Source organism: Cydia strobilella, chromosome 23 (genome assembly GCF_947568885.1).
Source record: "Cydia strobilella chromosome 23, ilCydStro3.1, whole genome shotgun sequence".
NCBI classification, from domain to species: domain Eukaryota; kingdom Metazoa; phylum Arthropoda; class Insecta; order Lepidoptera; family Tortricidae; genus Cydia; species Cydia strobilella.
Window position 1 is genome coordinate 10690457 of NC_086063.1, and position 18305 is coordinate 10708761.

Below are 18305 nucleotides of genomic sequence, written 5' to 3' on the forward strand. Positions count from 1 at the left end.
TGGTAGAGGTACTGCACCATGTTAGTATCAGTATCTTCAAGTGTTATAATAGGTACGTATTTGTGACCACAAATTATGACGTATGTACGTAACTTTTACAGGATAAAACGGTGTTACATTTGTAAACATTTAATGGAATATTTATTAAATTAATAATTCATTTAACTAATAAGTACCTACCTATGGTCAAATAGTATAGAAATAAAGGAAATTGTACAGTATTAGTATAAGGAAGTTATTTGTTTTGGTTTACCAAGTTTGTTTTTGTTTAAGTTTACCAAGAAATACATTTGTAGGTATTGAATGTCGTGGTTAAGTCAAAATTGTACTTATTATTTATTTCTTAGTTTGACATAATTTCGGAGAAATATAGTTGTAACAAGTTAGGTCACTACGAATAAATGTGTCTGCGGGACAAGGGTTCGGCCACACTGCTTCTCAAAAAACGGTGACGGTTCGGAATCGCAGTATGCTTACGGCACGTCACTGCGATTCCGTACCGTCACCGTTTTTAAGCAGCGGTGTGGTCCTTTCGTGGGGCTGGCCTTCACATTGGGGCCTGTTTACACATTGATTAGTGTAATGCTAGTTCATACATATACCACTAACTAAACGCAAGTAACAATTAAGGAGCAAACCTTACGTATTTCGCTTTCGACGCTTGTATTTACAACATTTGGTCTGTCTGTCAGTTACCTCTTTATGCTTAAAGCGCTGAACCGATTACCTTAAAATATCGTATAGAGATAGCTTGAGTCCCGGGGAAAGACATATGATAGTTTTTATCTCAGAAATCACCCCTTAAGGGGGTGAAAAGGGATTCATCTTTATGCTAATAATGCATAAACATTCATCGGTTATTGATTTCCCATACAAACTTTCATTCAAGTTTGTACGGGAAATCAATAACCGCTGAATGTTTATGCATTATTGGCAAATTAGCCAATAATGCATAATTAGGTGAAAAGGGGGTGGAAGTTTGTACGGGGAATCAATCAAAAGCAGATTGGATAAAAAAGAAGCTACCTAAATTACTAATTCCACGCAGACGAAGTCGTGGCCAAAGCAGAGCTAGTACTTAAATAAATAAAAGTAATTGCTTAGCATAAAATACCTAAGTATCTGCCTTCCTAAATGACGATAACATGATCTTACAAACTGTTTTGTTGTTTTTACATAACTTATCGATGTCATAATCTAAATAAAAAACTGCATGGAAATCCCAATAAAAATGCACTAACCACCTTAACTTTTCCATTTCAATATCAATCTTATCTCCCGTTGATAAGGTTGACATCCCAAATAACTAATGTACTTTACATCAGTTTACATTTTCGCTGTTCGTGCATTCGAAGTCCAAATAGCGTTCAGTTTTGTCAAGTGACGTTTCAAAGTCAATCTTAAATCTTACAGATAAAGTCTATAATTACGTGAACAGTAACGGTAAATAATGCTGTTTAATTTATGAATCTAAATTGCATCAAGCGTTATCAAGTGTATTTTGTAAAATCAATCTTAAGACGTAGTGCTAAGGGTGTACATTTACTTGAATGGTAACGGCAGTTGACACCGTTAGGTTTTCTAATGGTTTCATTATTGCATGCGCCTGGGCAACTGAACATTATGAGTCAAGCTCAAGCACGTGTGTTAGATATTTTCTAAGACTGTTCCTATTAGTAATATAGACTGGTTCAGTTGTAGGCTTGACAGCCTACACCGAGCCTAAAGTAGTAAAGTGAGATAGACATATATAGCTCTCTGACGTTGAGTGTATCTAAAGAGTTTATGGTATTATTGTAATTGAATCTTTTATAAAACATTATCAACATTGTTATAAATATTGTTAATATTTAATAGTTGAATAATACCAGTAAATGTCTAGTATTATATATTAGCATACCTAAAACTGTTGATTAAAACAAAACGCCATTTATATGAGGAAGAACGAAACGCAAGTGTCAAGAAGGGATATATAATATAAATGAGAACATTTAGAACGTTTTGTAAAAATAACATTAAACTACATATCATTCAGCAGATAAATGTAGTTTTAATTGGTGAATCCGCCAGTTGTTATTATCAGAAGCGGCATAAAAAATTTACGTCCACAAGATATTCTGATTCGCGAAAAAGCCGTAGTTTACCCGCTCATCCAAATGGATGCCAGCAGTAAGGAATCTATTCTTGGCACTCAACTTTTCGTCAAGAGAGATAACCTAAGAACTGTTCCGCAGCGGGACAGTGGCAGACGAGCCGATATTCCTTCCTAGCAGCAGCCGGAGAATGGCATATGTCCAGATATGTGCAAAATGGAGTTTGGCACACGAAGGGTTATGAAGGTGTACATAACCTTGGTTAATGGCGTCACTCTTGCTAAATACGAAAAATTATTTGGTATACGACGTATGGTAAGCTAGGTATGATGAAATGATGTTCAAGCCATGTAAGTTATAATTTAATATTTTCTGTAAGCAGTTCAAGAACCAAGTGCCATAGTGTCAAATCTTGAATATTATTGCACAATCAAGGAAAACCTGTTAAGGTTGTGTTGTAGGTTAATATTTCACATATGCAAACACTTTACAGCCTAAAATCTTAGTTTTAATGGCATATATAAGAATATTCATGTCGATAACAATGGACATATATTAATCTTAAAACATGCAAAGAAAGGCAATTGCAAATAACTAATAAATAAATAAAAAAAACATAATGATTATGACTGCCATCTAAACTAGATATAATATTTATCCTGGAATCTAATTTTATAAAAATCACACATCGGTGACAAGTATAGAAATACTGTGTCGAGATGTTATATGGTATATCTATATGTTAGATGTTATATGTTTATTATATGGTAGTTTGTCTTCTGATTTATTGTTGAGTTTATGTTAAACACTAAAGGCTATGGTTGTTATTGGTAAGTTCTAGTATTAACAATAAAAATAATTTGATTAAGTATTTTACATGTTATCAATATAAAAGTTTGGTTATTAATAACTTTTAAAAGTGAGAGAATTTTTCTTGTTAATAATATTTTAAGCATTCTAAGATGAAAAGTAATATAGTTTGAGAGTATGTGGTGTGTGATTATGATTACACTTTGAATATTATTGTCGTGAATGTGATAGAGCACCTGTGCTAATTATGTATGTTTATGCAATTGATGTCATGGTAATAATTGTCATTTCAGATAAAGTTGTTGCTTCATTTATATTTTCACAGAATAAATGTGTTTTCTGCTGGAGGTACCATATTGTTTAACAGATCATGCTTTATGTCTGCATACCCACACAGGCCATGCATAATGATTATACACAAATGAGTAAGTAATACTGCCCTGTGTGAAAGGTTTTGATTGATTGACAAATACAATATTGAACAAGGTAAGACCAAATTATACAAGTTTTTACTGTTATGTGAGCGACGTTCACATAATTTGTAAGTAATAATATAGCATGGTAAAAATTGGACAATTGACAAGTGAGTATTAGGTATTGATCAGATAAAATTGAATTATACAAATGCTTAGCCATTTGTGACGTATGTTCCCGAGGGATTGAAATTGTACACATGATATGATTAAAATTTGTTATATTTGTTAACATGTTGCAAATAAAATAGCCAGCATGGACACTAAAGGCATGTGATGGTTGAAGTGATATGTGCCATGAACAAGGACATACTCTTGACGTTAACCATATGATAACAGACAGTTTGTTCAGAAGTGAATTAATAAAATAAGGACAATAGATATGGTTTTAAATTATGGTACTTGTATATGTGCTAATTTTAATTATTTACTATTCATGATCATATTTTGTTGTCGAATGAAAATTGTGTCCATCTAAATAGGACTATCAATGAAGTCTTGGTTAGTCATGGACATGGAAAACTTAGTCAATACTACTTTTATAATACAAGAATGATTAGAATAATAACTGAATGCCTTGTTAAAGGATAATAATATTTCTGAATGAGTTTGTTCCTAAGTTAAGCTTCATATTACAAAAGTTAATTCTTACAGTGCAATAATTTTATGAGGAGTATTGAAAAAAAAAAAAAAATGTGAGAAGATCACATGTTGCTGTTTGTTAAATGTTGCATGTTGTGTGTTGTTAGAAATGCTCAAATGTCTTCACAAATGGCTACTGCAGCTGGGATGGGAGTCCTCACCGAGCTGGATGGTGCAGGAAGTTTCTTGCAGTGAAGGAAATCTGCGGTGAGAGATGACTGCAGGTAGTATGTCAAGTGTTACTGAGTTGAATGCTGTATGTACCACTAGGAGAGAAGTTAAGTATTCTCAACACAAGATCTTTGTTTCAACAAATTGAAGTATTTGGTTTTTTTTTTTATGCCATCAAATCTTATACTGTTACATTCCATTTTTGGCATATCATGGAATGATGGCGGTAATTTATAATGGCACTACATATGTGTTATGAAAGATAAAATATAATAGATTATTGATGTATTGACATGAAGGTAATAAACTTGTGCTTATGGGAAGAATTAACATAGAAAGGTGGCTTACTATAAATGGAACAGAATAGAATAAAAACACTGACAAACTGTGTACAGAAGATGACACAGGACAGCCGTAGAATTTCCCCAGTAGATAATTCCATAGGTAAGCAACCGATAGATGTTCCCATGCATTTCTAGTGATTTCTTCTGAGCATGATTCAGATAGTATAGATAAAGTGTAACATTGATTAGATATGCTTTTATTAATTTTATCTATATGGGATTTCCAGTTACATGTGGGATAAATTTTGCTCCCAAAAATTTAATGCTGTCTGTAGTTCAATAGCAACCCTTGCTTCACTAATATTTAATGTCATCGGGATTGAATTGAAACTTCTGAAATGTATAACATATGTTTTGGTTAAATTTAGGGTTAGTTTTCCTAGCCATTCGATTTATTTATTTTTATTAATGTACAATTTATGTTGTTCTCCAAATTGAGACATTTGATTTTGCATTGAAAAGAAAAATCGTTACGTCATCGGCGAATAGTACACAGAGTTTGTAGACAACCTTCGGGAGTTCATTCACGTAAACCGAGAACAAAAGAAGTCTTAGAACGCTACCCTGGGGCACGCCTGTAGTTGCTGTCTCATGTTCCGATTGATATTTTTCAATTGTTTTGGAATTATTACAATATTTTTAAACAACTGTACATTGTTGTCTATTAGAAAGATAGTTTTCAATCAGATTTAAAGCATGACCTCTTACGCCTGTGTTTTGTAATTGCCTGAGTAAAACTTTGTGAATGAGACAGTTGAAAGCCTTGGACATATCGATAATTAAGGCTACACACAATAATTATTTGTCATTTATTCTATCCCATATGTCTTTGAAAATAATAGCTCATACAGCAGTATTGACATTATTTAATTCTCATAAAACCAATTTTGAATATGAGAATCTCGATAGATATATACATATGTGACTTGTTATATAAGTGTGTATTGTATTTTGATATATGTTGATGTTGTCGGTGTATTTGATCATCATCATCAGTTTTATCAGATGACGTCCCACTGCTCGGCACAAGCCACCCCCGTTAGATCATGTTCAATTCATTGTGATCAAACATTTTAATAAATTATAAAAAAAAAAAAAAAATAGTAAGCAAGGATAGTTCAACCGTAATTTGAAATGTCGAATCGAAAAACGCTATGTTATGACGAACACAATTATTGCCCTGACTTATGTTTACAGAATGTACTGGCAAAAATTTGCGCGAGTCTGCACATCTGAGCAGCGCGCGCAGCGGTGCGAGTCTCTGCCCCTGCGTGGTGGTGCAGTCCTGCACACCTAAGCGTTCTTGTGAGTCTGGTAGGACTAAGCGGCGCACAGTCATCGGATCGGAGACATTGTAGTTGCTGAGCACCAATCAGCTACGTCACAACACAAGTCCCCTGATGTGACTTGGGAAGACGTATGAGGCGCAGAAGTTATGTGTTATGCAAGCAAGAAAACGTGCCAACTTTCAGAGCTAACCTAACTGATAACCGATTATGAATGGCTTGTTCGAATGAAGCCCGATGTTCAATGTCACCTATGTGGTGATAAAACAAGGGAAATGCAAAAGTGTCTAGGTTATTGATTGTATACAGTCATGCATACCTAAAGTACAAGGTTATGATAAATGATATGTGAATAATTCAGGTTCAACAGATTAATTTAAATATTTTTGATTTCTAGATTTCTTCTTCTTATTATATGTTGAATTATCTCAAACAAAGTAACAGATAGCGAGAACAGTGGCAGCCTGTTGTTATCTAGTCTTCGCCTTATATTTCACTTCTTTTCAACTTTATGGTGCATAATATAGTAAGTAAAATATAACTATTTGTTTGAACGAGATATTATTCCACCGAAGTAATTCATGTAATTAGTACAAAAAAAAAATGGAGGTCAATGAAAATGATTGTTGTTTATCAAAGTGTCATGTTTATTTGTTAAAAGAAAGTAATGCCAATTTTGCTGTTATTTGTTGATAAATATGTTTGACTTGGTTCTGAGTGATGAGGTTCGCATGGCTGTACTGGTGACTGGTGTGGTACGGAGTGAAATGTCACATTAGGTGAATATTTGCAACAGTAGAGGCTAATGTAGCGAAGGTTTAAATGTCACATAATGTAACTGAGGTTAATGAAACAAAATTCTTGATGATACACTAGAGACTAATGTTTGTTAAGTAAAATGTTACAAAATGCTAGTTCGGAAACAGATAGTGAGAATGATAAGAAGTAATTGTGATTAAATTAATTAACATATTGTCTGAGATCGGCTTTAGTTGCTAGAGTTAATTCAATTGAAACATTGCAAATTATTAGCATTTATTATCAAATGTTATACTTAGATATATCTTTTAATTGTAAAAGGTAATATTATTAGTATAAAAAGTGTTATGACTGTGATAACTGTGTGCTACTTATAACATTCTGGTGAAGACCACGGTGCAGTTAAGGCTGTAAGCGTTGGGTGGCCAGATCAATTGTGAACTGGTGAAGTCCACGGTGCAGCTGGAGCTGGAAGTCGTTGGGTGATCAGATGTAATTGCAAAGTTCTGTTAATGCTTAAAGTTAATAGATGGCTAATGGTTTCTGGTGAAGTCCACGGTGCAGTTAAGGCTGTAAGCGTTGGGTGACCGGATCAATTGTGAACTGGTGAAGTCCACGGTGCAGCTGGGGCTGGAAGTCGTGGGTGGCTAGAACCAGTTGAGAAGCTCATAGTGCGGTATTAGTATTATTAACTTTACGCATAGGATGGGAAATATGACTGACTGCAATGGGTTGGCATATTTCACATCTTAATGAATTCATGGTATGGGAAATATGACTGACTGCAATGGGTTGGCATATTTCACATCTTAATGAGTTCATGGTATGGGAAATATGACTGACTGCAATGGGTTGGCATATTTCACATCTTAATGAATTAGTATTATTAAATTTACGCATAGGATGGGAAATATGACTGACTGCAATGGGTTGGCATATTTCACATCTAATGAATTCATAGTATGGGAAATATGACTGACTGCAATGGGTTGGCATATTTCACATCTTAATGAATTAGTATTATTAAATTTACGCATAGGATGGGAAATATGACTGACTGCAATGGGTTGGCATATTTCACATCTTAATGAATTCATAGTATGGGAAATATGACTGACTGCAATGGGTTGGCATATTTCACATCTTAATGAATTAGTATTGTTAAATTTACGCATAGGATGGGAAATATGACTGACTGCAATGGGTTGGCATATTTCACATCTTAATGAATTAGTATTGTTAAATTTACGCATAGGATGGGAAATATGACTGACTGCAATGGGTTGGCATATTTCACATCTTAATGAATTCATAGTATGGGAAATATGACTGACTGCAATGGGTTGGCATATTTCACATATTAATGAATTAGTATTATTAAATTTACGCATAGGATGGGAAATATGACTGACTGCAATGGGTTGGCATATTTCACATCTTAATGAATTAGTATTATTAACTTTACGCATGGGATGGGAAATATGACTGACTGCAGTGGGTTGGCATATTTCACATCTTAATGAATTCATAGTATGGGAAATATGACTGACTGCAATGGGTTGGCATATTTCACATGTTAATGAATATGAAAATTGTTTCACATTTGTGTAACTAAAATTATTAAGTTTTTTTTTAGTTCATTGTTAGTATTTTGTTTAGGGACAAACAAATGTTTATCAGGAAGGCCGACTGTTAGATATTTTCTAAGACTGTTCCTATTAGTAATATAGACTGGTTCAGTTGTAGGCTTGACAGCCTACACCGAGCCTAAAGTAGTAAAGTGAGATAGACATATATAGCTCTCTGACGTTGAGTGTATCTAAAGAGTTTATGGTATTATTGTAATTGAATCTTTTATAAAACATTATCAACATTGTTATAAATATTGTTAATATTTAATAGTTGAATAATACCAGTAAATGTCTAGTATTATATATTAGCATACCTAAAACTGTTGATTAAAACAAAACGCCATTTATATGAGGAAGAACGAAACGCAAGTGTCAAGAAGGGATATATAATATAAATGAGAACATTTAGAACGTTTTGTAAAAATAACATTAAACTACATATCATTCAGCAGATAAATGTAGTTTTAATTGGTGAATCCGCCAGTTGTTATTACGTGTCAATGTCAAATGCTACGGAAGTGGAGATTCGATGAAGCGGTACTTCTGGGCGTGTTTATTGGACATTTGCTCACTTTTTAGGTGTTGTTTAGGAAGTTGTACGACTGAATGTTCTTTGTAATATTTGAGACTGTAGAACTTTCTTCTTATGGGTCAAACACATTTCGAAAATAGTAACTGCTAATGCCGAATGCATTCATTCATATCAAATTTCAAACTCAATGTGTGAGTGTCAAACTCGTGGTAAAGGTACTGAATAGGTACCTACCCCCAATTACTGCGGTGCACCAAAGCTGATAACTCACAGCTGTACACTACACCTGACTCAGCCGTTAGTCACTGTGCGATTGATTAGTCGCGAACTCGCGACTGAATGCTACTGGAAGCGACAATCTCTAAGTATTTGCGTTGAAGTTCATCAGACAATGAAACATCAACATCTTCATACAACCAACCTCAATGCCCGTATTATTATACTATTAACTTAAGTAATTACCAGCGTTCGATCCAAAGTTAATAACTCACAATTGTATACCAGACTCACGGCGCGATTCGAGAAAAGAATTAGAGATTCACTAGATATGAAATAGTAAAGATATGTGACATTTCACGGCAAAAGGTACCTTATTGGAGCGGCGTTAATGATAGCGTAAGCTCCAATCGCCATAAGGTACCTTTACCCGTGGGACGTCACATATCTTAATTACTATTTCATATCTAGTGAATCTCTAATTCATTTCCCGAATCGCGCCGTCAGCTGGTCGCTGTGCGATTGATTAATTAGCTTAACACTGAAATAGACTGAAACAGCTGTCAGCTGTGTGTTTAGCTGTAGCCTGTAGCTATATTATATTGAAGAAAAGGTGACGAAGCCCTCCAGTGGTGAAGGGCGGAGTGGTGGTTTCTATGTACCTATATAAGTATTATGTATTTATCTATATAAGTATGTATATCGTCGCCTAGCACCCATAATACAAGCTTCGCTTAGTTTGGGGCTAGGTTGATTTGTGTAAGATGTCCCCTAATATTTAATTTAATTAGTAATAATTACAGCCCTCACTTAATTAATGATAATAGAAGACACCTTAGTTTTCAGAAACGGAAACGGCTAGCCCAATTATTAAAACTGGTGGATATGTCAATTATAAATACTCGAAGCATATCAGCTTGCGGTGATATCACAATGAGATGAAATATTTATCAATTTGAAAGTTCAAATCGGCAAGGCTAGGTAACCGAGCGGACATATAGTGCTCATTCTTGATGTAACAAGGAAGTGCTAATTATTATGAAGGAGACACATTCAGACAGCTGCTATTTCAAGAGGCACGCAATCTTTAATAAAAAAGTGCACTTGGATTGTTCTTCAAGGCTACTTTAACAAAACCTTCATAAGTAGAAGTAGAAGCTTAATTTAAATTTAAAAGTCGTACTATTTCAGCCTCATCTCATAAGACGTTCTTAGGGGCCCACAGACTATCAGTCCGCCGGACGATATCGGCCTGTCAGTTAGAACAAAAATTTGACAGTTCCGAACAACTGACAGGCCGATATCGTCCGTGGGCCCCTTAATGATAATTGACAACGCTACTTGTCTATTTTCAAAAGACTTATATTGACCGGGATATAGACCGTGATTACCTTTTGTATTATTTATTTATGACCGTGAATCATTCTAAACTCTATTTACAAAAGAACGTTAAAATCTAACACTTTAAACTCTCGCGTTTTGTAAACATAATTTTATTAATGTCATTACCGGGTCTAACGCGATTAAATTTCATTTTTTTACCTTATTTCCGACGTTTCAACTAATCACGTTAGACCCTAATGACATTAATTATGTTAAACGTTAAAATCTACAACTTTTATCAGGGTCACTTCTTTGATTCAGAATATAATTGTGCCATTTTCAACCAAAAGGGTACTTAATAGCTAGCCATACACGCACGGATTTGAACGTCGGATCTGCCTGAAAGATGTGTCTGGCGGACACATCCGTCAATGTGTGGCGAGAAATAGATACAGATGGGCAGCGGACAGGCATCCGGCGGACAAATCTCTGGCTAGCTATTGTCGCTTGTCAGTAAGATGCTATTTCCTTATAGCTTCAATTTGAAATGAACCTTATCGACAACCGACAATGTGGTACCTTTTGGTTGAAAACGTCACAATTAATGGAATGCAAGAACTTTTTATGCATCTGAACCGGACCCCTATGATAAATTTCATGACGTGACGAGCGTTCGCGTTGGCGTTATGTCTATGTTTGTATGGGATTTTGAACAGCGCGCCAAGCGGGACGTTTTGTAAACTCAAAATCCCATACAAAATGACACTTAACGCAAACGGGTACGTCACGTCATCGAATGAAATTTACACTAGGGGCCCGTTTATCAGAAGCTTGTAACTTGTAATACAAGTGGAAGTCCCTTTTTGAAAGCTTTTGTTAGAAAGGGACTTCCACTTGTATTACAAGCTACAAGCTTTTGATAAACGGGCCCTAGGGGTACATAGAGGACAAAATATGTGACGTTTTCAATCAAAAGGTACCACATTGTCGGTTGTCGATAAGTTTGATTTCTAATTGAAGCTATATGGAAATAGCGCCTTACTGACAAGCGACAATAAGTACCCTTTTGGTTGAAAATGGCACATAAATATATTGAGAGAACAGCTGCTATTTAAAGCACCGCGATCAGCAATAAAGAAGTGCACTTAAATAAATTGGCTCTTCCGCCGACACAGAGATCTTAACCTCAGCACGTGACTAATAAACACATGAGACTGATGATGAACATTAAGTATGATCGAATTTAAACTGTTGTGAGATATACTCATCATCATCATCATCATCATCATGTCAGCCGATAGACGTCCACTGCTGGACATAGGCCTCCCCCAAAGGTCGCCACTCCGACCGATCCTGTGCCGCTCGCATCCACCGAATTCCCGCGACCTTCACCAGGTCGTCACTCCACCTCGTTGGAGGCCTACCGGCAGTTCGTCTTCCGGTACGCGGACGCCACTCCAGAACCTAGACAAACTAGAGTGAGATATACTAAAATTAAATAATCACATACTAACATTAAATAATCGCATCGACGAATGGCAAAGGTCAGTTGGACGGAGAACAAAACAAATGAAGAGGTTTTACGCATGGTAGGAGAGAAGAGGAGTTTGATGAGAACCATAGAAAATAGAAGAGGAAAGATGCTTGGACACCTGCTGCTGTGCTACGACACGACGAATTTATCAAAAACATAATTGAAGGGGGAGTTGAGGCAAGGAGACGGAGGGGGAGACCAAGAAGAACATACATAGATCAAGTAAAGGAAAAACTCAACGTCGTGTCGTATCAGGCTGTCAAGGAGAAGGCAGAGGACCGACACATATGGAAATCGCTCCCCCGACAAGAGTATAACTCTTAAATATACATGATGAAATAATCGCAAGTAACTAAAAACATGTGTCTAAACCGTGTTAAAATTATTTAACATATGCTTTGGATTGTAGTTTTTGAGACCGGATTTTGCAGTGAGAAAAGACCCCCAATAACGTCGGATCTGTTCAAATAGCCAATAGATGAGAGTAACGTACGATCGGTCGTTGTAAAGGTCCTTGAAGGAGTTCTATGTCAAGTTATAAAGCTCTAATATATGATTGATGTATCCTAAGACATTAGCATCATTAGCGGCCCGGGTGACAATTATTAAAGTAGTTTAGGAAATATGCTTAATGAAGTCTTGTGAACGTCAGCTGCCTCTGTGTCAAATAAATGGGCTTCTTAGCCCAGCCGGTATTAGAGAGACTGCCTACGAGAACTAAACAAGAAAAATGCCTTAAATAAGGTAGGTAATAAAAACTTTCCCATAAAGTGTATTTTATTGAAACAATTTAGTCACATCTAGCATCTTTGATTTGTTTCGCACGTCCATACAACTTTGAATTTAAACGCACTAAACTAGGAATTTGCTACTGGTATGCGAGTAGCATGGCAAGTCGATAGCGGGCTTGGTGACGCGACTGGCATGGCAAGTAACCCACCTACTCGTTTTATGCAAATTGGGGTGACGTTGGTGCTAGGTCGTTAGACACACCTAACAAATAATTCGTCATCTTTTTGGTGTTATGGGCTATTTTTACAATAATAATATAGGTAATAAATTCTTTATTTCAAGCCAGTTTGCCCATAGATTGTTACATAATATAGACTTACAACTTTATGTCTCTTTGAATTTTTTTGGAGTCGGCTCGTTAAGGTAACATAAGTCCGCTCGGCTGCCTAATCCCAATTTACGAGCACTAGCTTTTATAAAAGCGACTTTTATTGATTTTCCAATCTAGATCGAAAGAGGTCTTATCAAAACACGAACTTATGCCTTTGAATTGCAATGATCGCTTCTGTATTATAGATAGATAGATAGATATATTAATTTGACAGACAAAATATAAAAATACAAACATCATACCAGAAAAACACAAAATGATTATTACACTAGTAAAGAAAATTAAATTACAAAGAAAATAGCATAATGAAAATGAGATAGAAATATATTTTATACGTCTGAAAATATCACAAAGAAATTGATCTTTGCATGCAAAAGCTTTAGTTTAGATCTTTGCCATTGAAAAACTGTCACTCCGTTAGATTTTTTAATCCAAAAGTAATTGATATCTAATAGTGAAGGTTCAAAAACAACCGGACAAGTGCGAGTCGGACTCGTCCACCGAGGGTTCCGTACTTTTTAGTATTTGTTGTTATAGCGGCAACAGAAATACATCATCTGTGAAAATTTCAACTGTCTAGCTATGACGGTTCATGAGATACAGCCTTGTGACAGACGGACAGACAGACTGACGGACAGTGAAGTCTTAGTAACAGGGTCCCGTTTTTACCCTTAGGGTACGGTACCCTAAAAACATGGGGTCGAAATTGACTTGCAAGTTTATTAACGTAAAAGTTTAGTGCATGGTGTAATATTAACATGACTAATACCTAATGACCTGTTTATAGTTCTGACTGACCACCTGGATCAAGCATACACTCGAGAACAATTTAAACAGGGCACATACTATGTACAATTTATACAAAATTACCTATTTTATTGCTATTGAGTATATAGTCCCACAGTTTCTCAACCGCATTGTCCCAAAATAGGGCAATCAGGAAAACAGCAGCTAATAGTGAATGTTTACTTTCTAAAGTTAGTCACCATGACTAAGAAAGAGGCTAAATACTAACCCGTTTATAATTGTGCACTTATACGTATATGAACCTATATATTTTACTCTTAATTCTAGCAATTTGTTTATTTCCGTAGTGCAACACGTAATTTGACCTACTTTCGTTGGTTAATGTTATTTAATATTGTCAATTACACGAACAAAATAAGGAAATCGTCTTTCCTTTGGACTTGTTATAATTATGTAAGTTATATTTCTCTCTTCAATGAAAATAGCATTTTGAAGTTCTTAAATTTCGTCATCTGTTACCCAAAGTTCATAATTCATACGGCATATGATTGGTCTTAAGGACAATACTGGTCAAAATGATTCATAAAGTGGTACTACATGAATCACAGCATGGACTATTATGGAAGGCAGGCCCAGCCCTTAAGTCACTGTTACTGTATTATACGTGTAGGCATGTCAATGAAATCGTGTTATGATTCAGATGTAATAGGGACGAAATTACACGTGCATACAAGTGCCTTGAGGTAGTACATTAAAAAGTGCACAGCTTTCATTATGAGTACAACTCTATGGTAACACGAACCCGCCGACGAGAAGACGCTTTCATACAATCGAAGTTACGCTCTCATTTTAAAATAATAATAAATAATAAATTCATTTATTAAGGACCAATTTGTGTTAGTGACAGTTTTATCTGACATGACATGCTTGAATTACATGAAATGAAATGTGTGTTACATAACATAATAACATATATTTATGTATTTAGACATAGCATTAGGTTTCGGTGCTTAAAGTATTAGTTACTTATATACAAAAAAATTTGTTTGTATACTTTGTATTACTTATTATAACTCTTCATGTTTATATTTCTCATAACCCAAATACCATTAATTGAAAATAAGTACCTATTTATTTATGATACAAGTTGCTACCTTACCAATAATTTATTCCTTTTTTTTTTTTTTTTTTTTTAATAATGGCTACACTGTTTGGCCTCTCCTGGGGCCAGTTACAGTTGGTGGAATGAGTGAGATCAGTGTCGCGGCCTGAAGGGCCGCGACACTGCCAATAATTTATTCCGATATGTGACAGCTTCTTATATAGGTTCTAAGTAAAACTACTGTTATCTAGTTTGCTTCGGGAACAGCGGCATCTTTGAATTAATTTGAACAACAAAGTAAACATACTCTATATCGGCTCGAACAGTACCTACCTAAGTAAGTTTAGTCATCTATATAAGTATATTAAATCCCGAAGAGGCGAAATGACTCAAACTACGCACTTGCGTGTGGTTTGGACGTTTGGTAGATAAATATTATGCGTAGGTACTTAATCAATATACAAACAAAACACATATTCTAATTGTACATGTAAGCAGAGTAAGACGATCTATGGGTATATTTATGAAATGTTGCATTAGTTTAACTAAAAATAGGTTGAAATAAAACTATGAAAACGGATTATATCGCGTATATTGAATTTATAATACATCCCGACGTTTCGAACTCTTCACAGCGTTCGTGGTCAACGGGTGACTCACCTGTCACCCGTCATGAGTAACTATCGCGGTAACCGAAGACAATATTAAAAATAGGTTGTTTGTAAATCCCTTGAGCAGGTAAAAACCGAATTATAACATTTTTTATGCGTCCTAAGCTCGAGCGGAGGTTAATATATAATATATGATATCCTTCGCAGTAGAAGTAGATAGTTAAGCGAAGGTACTTATTCACATTGATCTCCGGCCACTAAGGCTGTGTTTCCACCAAAGATGTGCGAGGATGCGTAGCGAGGGATATGTTTGTTAAGAAAACATCACACACACATCTCTGATGGAAACACAGCCTTAGCCACTCTACTGATGACTGTATCCGTTTGTGTTTAAATTGGTTGAACTACCCGCGCAAAGCCGGGTTGCTAGTATTGTATGAATGTGGGGGTAAAAGAGGGGTAGGTCCACAAAGTTCCGGAGCACATAAATCGTCCCATTCACATTCAAATGAGCGGTGAATGGGACACAGTCGGACGCGATTTAAGCGATCTTTTCACAGGTTATAATGCCTGTTATGTTGTCGAAATAATGCTATGAAAAGTTTTCATAAAAAACATGATATTATGATTAGGTAGGTAGGGGAGAAGGGGGCAGCTATCACTGGAGGCAGATTAGAACAAATGCGTTTAAAAATGTATTTTTGATGCGATAATGATCCAAATCCATATTTTGGGCTTGAAACATCGACCTATCTACTGTATGCCCTAAAGTAAAGTACAGTAGCAGAATTAGCTATGTAGACGTGCTATGCAAAATGATCTGAGCACAAGTTTATTTTTAAGGAAGTAAGAGCGCACAGAAAATTATGTGGAAGATATAAGTATATTTTGTTTTATATTGTTTACAACGTCGGCAAATAAATACACAATTTACATTCTAAAAGAGCAATCATTTACCCTTTTTCCAACGACATCAAAAAAGGTTATGTTTTCGACAAGCAAGCATACAAATAGTTTTATTAAATCGCTTGTTCCTTGCATAATTCCTTGAGTTCAGTTCAGAATCAGGAAGTATCTTTCCAACATTTACGACATAATTTAGATTTGACATTATTTGCGTTGCATCACACTAGCACCAAGTCAGTCTAAATATTATTTGTAAACAATATTCGAATTTAAACTGTTGTGAGACATACTAACATTAAATCATTTTACGGTTTAGACTCACTTGTTTTAGTCACTCGCGCGACATGTTTCGGAGAGCCTAGGTCTCCTTTCTCAAGCACTAATAGTGCGAGCAGCGTTCACGACGACCGTGTATTGCGTACTGCCGCTGCCGCGCGCCGCCCTACCTACCTACCTAGGCTCTCCGAAACCAGGGGTCGGAAACCGGTATTTGCTCCATACAAAAATACCGGTATTATTACGTTCTTTTTCGTTCTTTTGTTTATAATTTCATTTTTAATGGGACGTTTTAATAAAAATTGTTTCTTAAATACATGATTCAGTCCTACGTAATTTGCATAAAATAATTTAAAATATTGGGCTATCTCGGGGTTTTTTAAAAATACCGGTTCCGAGCCCTGTCCGAAACATGTCGCGCGAGTGACTAAAACAAGTGAGTCTAAACCGTAAAATGATTTAATGTAAACAATATGGCAACCTTTTATTTTCAAGTTAATACTTAAATAACACTAATATACTTTGACCAGTTTGACCCTTATTATGTCTGCGGTTATTAAGAACCCTAGTCTCAATTTTAAAGTACATGGCAATCTTTAAAAAAATATATATCATTATTTCGGATCGTTCAAAATTCCATACAATATTGTTTTCACCTCAGCAGCTCGAACAAGCCTACTTTCGTCACTCCCTGGAGTGAGGAAAGTGCGACTTTCCTCACTCCAGGGAGTGAAACAATGTAGCTTTTTAATTTAGTGAAGGCCATGAACTTCATACTTTTATTAAAAAAAATTACGGTACGGTACGGTACGGTCCGGTCCGGTCCGGTCCGGTCTCGTATCGTATCGTACATATTATAATACTTTTTTTTTTCTGTTTATTCTGTGTAATTCGAAATACATTTTATACCTTTAATATGTTCTCACTACTGAGGTGAAAAATTATGTGTGCAACACGAGAGCAAAGTTATTTTACATCTCGTGTTTTTGAGTCCCTCGCTACGCTCAAGATTCTACCTTAGAATCACTCGCTTCGCTTGTGATTCAATTATAGAATCTTTCGCTTTCTCGGGACTCAAAATAAACACTCGCAAGAAAATCCAACTTTCCTCTCTTGCTGCACAAATAACTATTGTACCATCGTTATAGCTATGTGTGTGTATTTTAAGAAATATTATTTTAAGGGAATGTCTTCTTCCGGCTCCTTAGAAGATACTCTTATAAAACAATTTCCCCATATCAATTACTTGACATCGCCTTACTCGGTAACTCCTAGAGATTGGATCTGTACCATAAATTCTGGTACGTCCCGCAATGCGGTACCCAACCCTTGTAAGCTTGCTTGAGCTACCCTACATCCGGCAACTTCCTATAACCACCCCTTAAATAAGCTATGACTCTTAAAACAATGTTTTAAGTGCGCTTTTAGGGTGGACTTCGCTTTATTAGTGGCATTTAATAAATGTGCTTCAATTGTAAAAACTATTTGCGAACGGAAAATATTAAGGATATCCTTTTGCACAGGATTTAAAGATCAATTTTGTTTGAGATATTGTTTTATAGCGGTATGTTAGTTTGGTATTATGTTCATTGTGGAACTCTCAATTTACATATTCTTTTTGCACAGATAGGATCGAAATGGCGGGAAAACGCAAGAATGACAACTAGTTTGGTAGTTTTTTGCTGACGTAAGTTCAATCTTTTTTGAAGTTTGTCTGCATTTTTAT